Source organism: Epinephelus moara, chromosome 15 (assembly GCF_006386435.1).
Source record: "Epinephelus moara isolate mb chromosome 15, YSFRI_EMoa_1.0, whole genome shotgun sequence".
NCBI lineage: Eukaryota > Metazoa > Chordata > Actinopteri > Perciformes > Serranidae > Epinephelus > Epinephelus moara.
The window spans coordinates 11641530-11653553 of record NC_065520.1 but is presented as its reverse complement, the minus strand read 5'-3'; positions in this window follow the sequence as shown (position 1 = coordinate 11653553).

Genomic DNA, 12024 nt, shown 5'->3' with positions numbered 1-12024 from the left:
GGTTGTTGACGTTCTGGGACACTGTTTCAAGTTGTCTTCTTTCAAGATAAACTTCCATTTTCTCATCAAATTTAACGTCTACATACAGTCTACGTAGGTATAACACTGCAAATTGATGTGTTTTTTTTTTTTTTCCTTGAACAACAAACACACTTGGTTGGGATTAGGCAACATTGGGACACAAACACCAGTCTCTCAGGTGAAAGTCGGTGTTTGGTGGACCCATCCATCGCCCCAGTTGGACTTTCGCCTCCTTAACTTTCGTCCTTGTCCCGCCGTGTTCCCCCTGACACCCCCAGGCGCCGTTGAACTGTTACGGCAACAGGTAGCGTATCATGCTGAAGTTAAAGGATGCCTTTTTTTGTTGGTTTCTGACGCCACAAGTCACTGCCCGAGCGCCGGACTTCGATGACCTTGGAGTGAGACTGGGCTCTACAAACAAGAACACGAAGACATGGGAAATCATAGTGAAAAACAATAATAACGAAGAACAAACAAAAGACTAATGCGCAAAAGACGAATGCTCTCCACATACTCCACCCATCACTGCTCTAGCACCCAGTCCTTCAACAGGGGGTTCAAGGGGGTACTCAAAGTTTCTGCAGGTCGGTCGCCAAATTATTGTTTGATGATTAAATTTAAGTTTTAATTTAAGCTTCATTTTTTTAATTAAGATATTCCCGTAAATGCACATTAACATAATTTAATAAGATACAAATTTACATTTAATTGACACGACACTGATAATTGGCACATGATTAAAAAGAGATTTCACGTTTGACAACATCAACATACACATTAGGGACTGTGTCTTTATAGTGTTTTGAAAATTGATTTCTGAAAAGTTCCTCTAGCCAGCCATATACACTCTCTCTTTATTGGAAACTATTGAAAAAAGAGGCTGTTTGAGAAAAGCATGCTATGGATTCATGCCCTTACCCCATCTTTGCATTTAAATAAATATTCTATTTAAATAATTTGTTTATAGTTTGTATAGTTTTCATAGAATAAGCATATTTTTCGTATACTTAAAAAAATGAAAGAAAAGAAAACCATGACCTGCTCTCTCTACAGGCCCCTCCACCCCACGGGCCCCAAACACACTGCCTGCATTGTCTATATTTACACCCCTGGGTGAACCCTACCACAGGCTAACCGTTAGCATTAGATCTTGGGATCATTAATGTTTTTATACTTACAAAAACAAATGGCACCCTATACGAAAAGCTGCCACTGCTCTTAGTGTCGAACAATCTGAATACCTGCTTTAACAACGTGATTTACCCAAATACAATAATCTTTTCATTTATATCCTCTGATTTGACAGGCATGGTCTGTTTCAGCTCATAATTCCTCCTCCCGATCACCTTTAACCCATCTTCAACTCAGCGGAGTGGGTATTAAATCAAACAAATAAGGTCAAGCGAACATTCATTCGCACACCTCGCATGTCTTTATGGACGCTTCCAAATACACGGATTAAGCCTATAGTCCCAGAAAACACAAATTTACAAGAGATCTGCATTGAAAGAAATGAATGTACTGTAGGATTAGGCTTAATCCAGTTTTGCACCAAATACTCCAGCCTGCTAATGCTGCCATGTTGCTGTAAGCGCTCTGCATTTTACCAAATCGTGGCTTATTTGCCCCTTGTTGAAAGAGCAAATCAAGTCAAAGCCACAGCTGCCCTCTTACCCTCTAGCTGCGGGACAAGAAACTTTAGAAGCACTTAACTAAAGCCTGAACAGAAAATCGAATTAAATCTAGCATATGGTGGGCCGCCATGTCCAAAGAGATTTCCCACTTAGTCAGTATTGTGTGGTAATAAGTCAACTCGTATGCTCTCTTTAGCATACGGGGAGTGACAATAAGCGGATGTGGCATCCATGCCGCCTTTCCCAAATTAGCCGTGGAGATGCATTGAATTATCTTAAAGTCTCTAGCTCTGTAATCGTATTAACAGTGGTCTGTCCTGTGGGGATGGACAAATCGGTATCTGTGGAACTCCGGCTGGAATACAGAGATGGAATGTGGCTCCCTCCCTCTGGAAGGGACTGTGGCTGGCTCCCCTGAGAGGCATCGTGGCATCAAAGAGAGGCGAGGAGCTGTCCTGGATCATTTTTTGCCTTAAATGACTTTGTGTACTGCTGATGGGAGAGGTAGATACCCTTGATAAAGTAACGCCTGGATAATGACGGCTATGAGTGTGTTTGTGCAAGTTTTATAGATATAACTTGTGTAAAAGTTTCTGCTGTGCGTGCGTGTCTGGGAATGTTTCCATGTGTCGCTGTGTGTGCATGAATAGGAATCTCTTCCTCACAAAGGCTAATGGGTTCCTACAAACATGAAAGCTATTATCATAGATCAGCTGCATAAAACACATAATATTCTAATCAGATCTGGTACAAATGATTAAGTAATTAAATGCAAATGAAACTTCACGCTATGGTGAGTGTCATGTATCTTTTGCATGAACCCAACCATCACCATTAGCATAATCGCTGTTAAGTAATGCAAAGCATACTGTACTGTAGCTCAGATCAAATAGTTGAAATCTATTCAATTTTTAATGCATTTTAGTTTTATTTCATGTTGAATTTGGCACAACTTTACTGGCACATTGGCACGGTTTGGTAGCGTTGGCGCGGCAACGGCTGGTGTGACTGTGCCAGACAAGCATTATGAATCAGAACAAAGGTTTAGTCCCAGGTACTGCAATTAGAGCGAGCTCCATCTTCACATAATATGCTTCTCAGGAATCAAGAATGAACTTTTTGTTCTTGTTTGACACTGAATAGTATAATGTGCTATTCAAAGCAGGGCGGTACACTACGAACGTGAACTTTCATCAACACACAGCCAATTCAGTCTTAATATGCCGACGTGAAATTAGTTGTGATGGCATTCTTGTCCAAGTTGGGAGTTGTGTTGTCTGTGATATCAAAGGAAAAAGCCTTCTGGTAGGCAGGCTGGGAGCCAAAAGCAGTGGGCAGGGGAAATAATGAAATGTGTCTAAAAAGAAAACATCTCAGTGGGGAAATACAATACAGCACCGCACCGTTGCTTGTTTTTGTAATTTATTTGACAATGGTATATTTAGAACAAATCTTTCAGAAATTACATTGAATTTTACAGTTGTGCTTGATGAATAGAGTTCAGTGTGGGCCTTAGTGTGCCGCTGACTGGATGAATGTGCACCCAGCACGCATGCTTGCTTTTACTGGACCTTTATCCATGTAAGGTCAGGTGGAACAAAAAACTCAACAACATAATCCGATTTTAGATTTAGGAGCTGATTTTCAATGTCCAGGAGTGGCATTATGCAGTGCTGAACACAGCACATCCAGTGCCCTGTGCAAGCCCCCACCCCCCCTTTAAAGAAATTATCTTTTGTTTATTGTATTTATTACAAACAAAAACAAGAAAACTTAATTAATAAATAATAATAATTAACAACAAAAGAACATGGTGGGTGCAAAAATAGAAAATTTTGTGTTCTTCATTTTTATAGGCATTATGTTTCCAGTCCCTACACACAATCATCTCATTCTCATGAAGGCGATATTTCAAGAATGTCTTTAGGGAATTTCTTCAAAGTATTAACTGATTTTTGGTGCTCGTAGGTCAAACGTCAAGATCACCGTGATCTTATCTGTCTCGTACTCATAAATGCGATATCTCAAGAACACTTTAAATGAATTTATTTTTCTTAATTGGCACCAATTTTCACTTGGACTCCAGGATTATCTGATTAGAATCTGGTGGTTAACAGTCAAGGTGACTGTGACCTTGCGTCTGTTTCACTCTTGTGAATGAGATATCTCAAGAGCACCTTGAGAGAATCTCTTTACATTTGGCACAAATTTCCACCTGGACTCGTGGATGAACTGATTACTTTTGGGTGGTCATAGGTCAAAGGTAAAGGTCACTGTGATTTGTCTCGTTTTCGTGAATGTGATATCTCAAGAACGCCTTAAGGGAATTTTTCCAAATTGGCACAAATGTTCACTCAGACTCAAGGATTAACTGATTAGAATTTGGTGGTTAAAGGTCAAGGTTACTGTGACCTTGTCTCACTCTTGTGACTTTGATATCTCAAGAGCACTTTGAGGGAATTTCCTCAAATTTGGCACAAATATCTACTTTGAGTCAAGGATGACCTAATTAGAATTTGGTGGTCACAGGTCAAGGTCAGTGTGACCTTACATGTATCTCATTTGGTGAATGTGGTATCTCTAGAGGTTTTTCTTAGGATTTTTTTCCCAAGGTTGGCACAATCATTCACTTGGACTCAAGGATGAATTCATTCACAGACATGAATGTAAACTTTAAGTTCAATTTGATGGGTTTGGTGGATCACACAACCACAAAGAGATAATTCTAGTTTTGTACACCACCTGGATGCTTGATTTTATTTTTTTTAATTCTTTCAAAAAATAAATAAATATGACAGCATTAAAATAAAGCTATATTATGAACGGCCTCAACTACCTTTCTCAACATTGTTTCTAAATTGTAGATTTTTTTATAATGCAGGAGGTGTATTGAATTTTTGCTATAATAGAAGGCAAATTCTTTTGTCAGCAGAGAGCCTGACATGCATTGTGCCATGATTAACTTGTGAGGTCTCATCTGGCTGGTGTGTCCCGAGGCCAATTGATGCTGCTAGCAATTTCCGTCATAACCCGGCAGGTCTAGAACAGGTCTTCCGGGGCCAGGATCCATTCAGAACACTGATAATGTGGAATTAGAAAACAATTTTGAGTTGGACACTACAATCCAACTGGCACATCTTCCCTGTTGATAACAAGATGCGGTGAAGAATTACAGAACATTTCTCTGTGAGAAATTGCTTTACATAAACAATGACTAAACCCTGGAAGCACCATTTGGCCCTGTAATGGAATGAAGGCTAATGAGACAACCAAGGACGGATGGGATGGGAGAGTGAAAGCGTTCGTGCTGGTGTCACTCCACCACTCATGCCACTAAATTGATTTGGTCCTCGCAGTGCCACATTAAATGCAACTATCATAAAAGCAACACATGTATTAGCTGTATTTTATTTTGACAACTACATTAACAATAATCTGTGGTTTAGAACGCTTCGCTGCTTACTGGTAAATGATAGTGAGTGATTATATAGACAGTCCTTGAACCCGATCAGATTTGATAAAAGCCTCATGTTGTTACACTTTACATTCATGGCAGCAGAACCAGCACTTTATCTAAGGTAATTCGAGATGGAACTAAGTAGATAGCAGCATCCTTAACATTCACCATAACAAACCAACCAATATGAGAAGCTGTTATTTTCTTAGCAAAACAGACAAGAAGATAGTTGTCTTGGACGTTTAGACATCGTCTGGAAAGGGCTTGTAAAGGTGGCAGCTGCAGTTTGTGGAACAGCTTCCAGCAGACATGTATAGCTGCAGCCACATTTCGTTTGGATCTTACATAGCATGCCCCTACAAATTGCATCCACCCCCAGTAAAGACGAACCCACCAATGCCACAGTTAACTGGATCCTTTGCAATTTATTATACATGAGGACATGATTCACCTTATAAGTAACAAGATGTAACCCAACCCCTAACCTCTAAGTCTAACTTTAACCTCTTCTCTTTTTATACCCTATCGTTACCTTTTTTTTTTCTTTATTTAGGGCTTACACCTCCAGACCAAGGGGCGAAGGGGGCTGATCATGGACTGATGTGTAGGGATGGCATGCTGGTCACGTGGCTGCCCCAGCTGCAGCTTCGCCTACTCGGCCTTGTGAGCCTAAACAGGATGTGACATCAATGTTTATTAAATCCTGACAGAATAAGATGTTATTTATTAGCCTAATCTGTACATCTTTTACTATATCGTCAATAAATGTTTAACTGAACGTAAACCCATGGGACGAGGAAATGCACACGATTCCAATACAAGACCTTAGTTTCTTTCATTGATATATAAGGCAAGGTAGTAAGACGTTAACGTGTTTTTATAAAAAAAAAATTCTAGTATTTTATTAAACCACACAACATTTATTCTGTAACACAATAGAAGAAGGACCTTATTATACAAAATAACAGAATAATTTATAATTTCACCTGCTTCAAGCCCATTAAATAGCCAGTCTCTCCAGGATCTCACGGCAAAAAAACCCTTGAATTTGCGGCCAATTTTGTCAACAATTGTGATACAAAATGTTGTATTTTTATGTGATATTTTTGCAGGAAATTGCGGCAAATGACAAAAAATGCATCTGATGACAAAAATTGGGGCTAATGACAAAAGGAGAAAAAAAAATGTGATTTTCTAAAACTGCTTCCTCCAAAAAATAAGTCACTTGCTATAATAATCATACTGAATATTACAAAAATAGCTGCAAGTGTTTTTTATTTCTTCAGTTTTTTTAATCAGTTTCAAAACATGGACTCCAATAATGTTACATCTTCTGTAAACATAACATTTTAATACATTAAACACATATTGTATGCAATTAAACGGTGCAAATTCTTATGTCAATACAGAGCGTATCTCCATACTGCGATGCCATTAGCCATTGATGTTTCAAAGTTGTCGCATGCGCGGTGACTTCCAGTCTGCCGGAAAATGCGGAAAAATGCGGAAATATTGCTGGACTTTTAAAAAATTGCAAGCCACTGCAAATATTGCGGACTTTCGTTGAAGTTGCATTAATTATCGCAGTCTCCGTAGGGAGGAGGTCAGGGTAGATGGATGGGTCAAACAAACAAAGGCTTTTCATGTAGGAGACCTGTCTGTGTTACTTGGGAAATGAAAAGGTGGCGTTAACAAACGTTTCATTCACGTTTCAACATTACTCATGTGCTGAAATGTTTGATAAAAATCATATGAATTGCACCTTCCGGCCTACTGGTAGTTTGCCCCATCTGACGCATTGTAATAGCAGTGATAGCAACTAACAACAGCCATTTATTGGCCTGATAACATTCCAAATGGGATATTTTTTCTATGTATGACTTTTTTGCATCGACCCAATCATGACACCTGATGTCTGTTTCTTTTCCTTTCGCCATGATGCTACCTGTCAGTGGCACGGCCTCTAATCAAAAGCACCAGCGCTAAAGCTCGTGCATTCATCACAGCTCCGGATGATGTAGAGCTCTGGTGCGAGTTCCCACCAAAGAGTGAGCGCACAGCTGCTCTGTGACAGCCATGATTGATGGTCAAAGCAGGACGAGGGTCTGCACAGGGAGCCCTCCTCTTTGTTTTTCACCATGACTTGGCTCGAGCGAGGTAATTTAAAAATGTTGAATCGGTAACATGCAAACTTAACCAGGGGCTTTAATGATTCGAGCTGCTGACGATGCGATAAGTGCATCCTCACTGTATCAGGGAGTGGATGGGATTGACTTATTAGCTCCCTGCGCAGAGGAACAAAAGCACTGAACCATAACCAAGTCAAGTCCATTCATTTGACTGTAGTCAGCGAGCATGAAGGCTTTTAAGGTTATGAGTGCACTTTAGGGCTCCGTGCACAGGCAACAAAGTGTGCTTTTGCAAGTTTAACTGACCAATCTTTCAGTTAATCATTCTGTCATGAAATCAATCATTAGCAAGCCAAATCTATGTCAGTGCTTTTAGGATGGCTCATTATTTAGCTCCACTCTCTCAGGGTGAACACAAGGAACACAATCTGTATAAAGGAGCTTGGATTTAACTATAAACACCACAGCACTGATTGCACAGCCGTGTTCAGTCTAGTAAACTACTGGGGACTGGGTCATTTATAAGTTGTTGCAATGACAAATGAGCCGAGAGGGGAAATACCACCAAGTAAATGGTTAGGATATGGATTGAATTTGAATCACAGAAGCGAGGATATCATGCCGTGCAGTGAGAATGTTCTCTATGAAGCTGAGAATGCAACCTGGCAATGAAAAGTAGGCAGAAAATATTTTCAGATAGTGGCTCGATAGGAAGGACAAATCATGAATGTACATAAATTCAAAGAGAACTGGGCTTTTTTTTTCTTTTTTTAAACCACTGCTGCGAAGTTGATGAAACATATCCGTGCATCTAGGTGCTATTTAAATGTGTCTACCTGAACTGTTTAAACTCATCATGATAGATTTTCTTGCACCTGACATTATGAAAGGTTGTAAACAGGAAAAAAAACAGGCTTGCTGTTTCCCCCTGCCTCCAGTCTTCATGCTATGCTAATGGCCTGCTGGCTCTAGCTTCATAGTAGCATACAGACATATGAGAGTCGTGTAAATCTTCCAGTTTAACTTTTGTTAGAAAGCTGATAAACCAGCCCAGTCGCCTGAAAGTCATGACCAAAATTGTGCATCAAATGTGGGGGTTAGAGATATCGCTGCTTTTCTTACCAGGGATAATCGTACAAAAAAAAAGTTCCAGGGATAGTGGCTTGAAAAGCAGTTGTTTTTTACAGAGACATTGCTGCTTATTTTTGGAGGAATAGTGGCATGAAAAGCTATTGTTGTAATGGAAACATCACTGCTTTTCCTTCCAAGGGATAATGGCATGAAAAGCTGTTGTTTTCCACCAACATATCACTGCTTTTCTTGCTGTGATAGTGACATGAAAAGCAGTTGTTTTTGACAGAGACATCGCTGCTTTTCTTTTCAGGGATAGTGAAATGAAAAGCAGTAGTTTTTTACCAAGACACTGCTGCTTTTCCGGGTCCATGTCATTGGTCCGACATCCCATTAGTCCGACGGTCGGCGGTGCTGAACGGCTCCCGGTGGGCGTATTTCTGCCTTGATGGTGCGCCACGACCGGCTCTGGGTCAGCTGGGAAAAGCTTGAGGCGGAGCAGGCTCACGGCTTATGTGTTTGCCACTTTCTTTTTCATTTTAACCCACACCATGATCTTTTCCTAACCCTAACCAAGTGGTTTTTGTGCCTAAACCTAACCAGACCTTAACCACAGGGCATCATGATGATTTCGGAACGGACTTCGGAACAATGGGTTTAATATGGTCGAAACAATGGGATGTCGGACCAATGGGCTGTTCCCTCTTTTCCTTCCTGGGATAATGGCATGAAAAGCAGTTGTTTTTTATAGCAACATTGCTGCTTTTCTTGCAGGAGTAGTGGCATAAAAAGCATTTTTTTTATGGCAACATTGCTGCTTTTCCTGCCAGGAGAATAGCACACAAAGCATATTTCTAGCGGTGATAGTGCCCCAAAACTGTGTATTTTAAGCCAAAACATGATCTGTTTCTTACCATATACAAGTGGTGTTTGTGCCTAAACTTAACCACATGTTAACCACAAGTTTCAAAGTATCCACCACATAATAACATGCAAATGTAATGTATCTGTAGTATGCAAAAAACATATGATGCTACCATTTATTTCTGGCGATTAGGTTGAATAAGCATCTTTCTCAAAATGTTGACTTATTCCTTTGTGTAGGTAATCTTTTATATGACTGTCTGGGCCAAGATAGCTGTAAAAAAAACAACCCAATACTATATCATAAAATTACCAAACCCCAAAGAGAGTAAAGTTAAATGGTTAAAGAAAAGCATCATGGTGTATCCATTCTCTCCAAACTCTGAAAACAAAGTCAATAAAAGTAGAGCAACAGAAAAGCAAAACAAAACACCCCATTAGATTAATGAGAATTCTCCCAATCACAAAAACACAAGCACCAAGCTCTACTTTTGGTCTGTGCGCACAACTCTGAAAAGCTTCCACGAAATCTAAAACGAGCACCACTAACTGCCTCTTCACAGAAGCCCTTCAGGGTGGAAAACAACAACAGGTGAAAGAGGTGGATGTGAGGTCACATGTGGATCTATACAAGCTGTGGCAGCCGCTTTTTTTACCCCCATTTGTCTAAGCACGCACTGGCTGGGACTATTTTCTGCATATACAGCTTCTTTGCACGAGTTTCAAAGCCATTTTATACACAGATATTTATGCATATGACTGAGTGAGAAAGAAAAGCCAGAGCATGACTTGTGAAGGCTTTCAGACTCAATATTTTTGCGATTTTTTAAGTAGTAGATAAACTTTGTCATGCTGCAACATCAGGGGCAAAGTTCACAGATGCACAATGTGTGCTGTGCAACGCCTAAATAAGATTTTACTTTTTTTTTTTCTCAGCTCTGGCTAATCATTTTGACTGCACTTTCTTCCATTTCAAATTAAAAATCACTGCTGGATTTTAATCTTTGAGCGAACAAGCAAAGGAAAGTGGGGGCGAGGCTTGCCAAGCCAATTAGGCAGGCAATAATGGATTTGCAAGTCACTAGAGGAACCATTTGCCCTCTATTTAAATAGTCAAGATAATTACAGTATATTCAAAAAATACGAATGAGAATATCAGCATGTACAAATCAATTCAGCTAGCCGGTTTCCTTTATATCTCTCGAATCAGAAGTCAGACGAAGTGACAGAGACGGCTTTTGGATTTGAGCACTCTGCCTCAACATGTCAGCACCCTCGACGCTTCAGACATCTCCCCCTAACAGGGAGACGGCAGAAAAGAAACTGCTAGCTCCCACCTTCTGACACAAACTCCAAAACAATATTTTCTAGCAATTAGCATTGTTTAGATGCTCCACTAGCTAGAGTTCAACAACAAAAGCACATTTTCCTTTTTGTTCAAATCCGAAGAAGCTCAGGGTGCCAAACACCAGTTCCCTCATGCTTTGATGATCAAACAGCTTGATGCTCCATCAAAAGCCGCCTTTGTCACTTTCTCTACCTTCGGGTTAGATCTCTCGAGCCACATTAAAGCTTTTTGTGTGCACGATCCTCCCTTTTAATTCACCCCGGTGCTGGTTTTACAGATACAGTGTGAAGTACTGGAGGCTTCGCAGCAGCTAGTGAAGGTTGAAAGATTGTGCGGTGGCTGGGAAGGGCCTGACAGTCTGGGCACTGGATCAGTCAGTGGATTTGGGGACTGGCGGCTGGTGGCTAAAGCTATCCCCTAGGTGCACTGACAGAGCAACTTGCTTCGTGCTGGAACCAGGCATGTGTGTATGTGTGTGTATGTGTGTGTGTCTGTCTATCTGGAATCAGGATTTGTCTAGCCCCTGGTGGACTCCCTGATGGCCTAGATGGAGAGCCCAAACAAGCCGAAGACTCCTATGGCCTAGAAAAATGGATATTACACAGTCAGTGCTGTAGTGACAAGATTACATGAATACAGAATCGTATTAATACATTATTACAAGCGCTTGAAACATGCTTAAATTACACTCATATCAGTTTGGCCTTCTGAGGTGTTGTGAGTTCGCACAAATCTGCTGTTGTGTATAAGTGACGACAGTCATTTATAATACGATCAATTTCTTTAGTTTATAATAATAATAATAATAATAATAATCCCCTTGAATATTAATTAAATCCAGCCCAATTCCCAGAGGAAATGTTCACATTGTCTTTTTTCTGCAAAACATGGATACGTTATGTTTGTACGTTACTTTGTAGCAGGTACATTAAAAATTCAGCAATGCTGTGGCTAAAATGTGGTTACATTTTGGCACAAACGCCACTTGGTAATGGTTAGGAAACGATCATGTTGTGGCTCAAAATACCTACTTTCAGTGATATCTCAGTAAAAATTTACCACTTTTTATAGCACTATCTCCAATGGATGAACGGCAAAGGTGGCCCACCTTGGGTCGGAGGTGAGTCGGCAGATAGTCTGCCATGACGAGTCCTCATGTGTGAACAAGCATACGAGCAAGTCGTCCCCTCGTCTGTGACTGGGACTGGATATCTGGCATGCTAGAAAACTGGAGAAGTGTGACACGACTGACAAAGAGCATCAGCCAGTGAGAGGCGGGATACGTCCCACGTCAGCACGCAGGAGGACAGAAGAAATATGACGAGGACAAGCCGCAGGGTTGCCAGGTCCGCTTATTAGCCGCGACTTGGTCTCGTTTCTAAAGTGGAGTTGCTTATCTGGCCTTGCTCTCTAAACATGACCTTTCTCTATATATATCCGTCTAATAAGTTATTTCAATGCATCATAGCATGTCGGATTGCAGTCGCTTCTTTTGGGCTT